The sequence below is a fragment of the Phaethon lepturus genome, unplaced genomic scaffold, assembly GCF_000687285.1.
Source record: "Phaethon lepturus isolate BGI_N335 unplaced genomic scaffold, ASM68728v1 scaffold36336, whole genome shotgun sequence".
Lineage (NCBI taxonomy): Eukaryota > Metazoa > Chordata > Aves > Phaethontiformes > Phaethontidae > Phaethon > Phaethon lepturus.
Window position 1 is genome coordinate 1 of NW_010544743.1, and position 216 is coordinate 216.

Below are 216 nucleotides of genomic sequence, written 5' to 3' on the forward strand. Positions count from 1 at the left end.
GGGCAGGCAGGGACCTGGCTGCCAGGACCCATCTAATTTTTGCCCCTGAATTTCTTCCTTGACCCCTAATCCCATTCCCTTCGCAGCTGATTACATGGAAACCTGGCATTGCTGTCGGGACTGTGCTGGGGTCTACGAGAACGTCTCGGCCGAGCCCCTTGAATTGCAGCAGCCACGAAACCCAGGCTGGCGCGTGGCGGGGCACGCGCTTGGGGG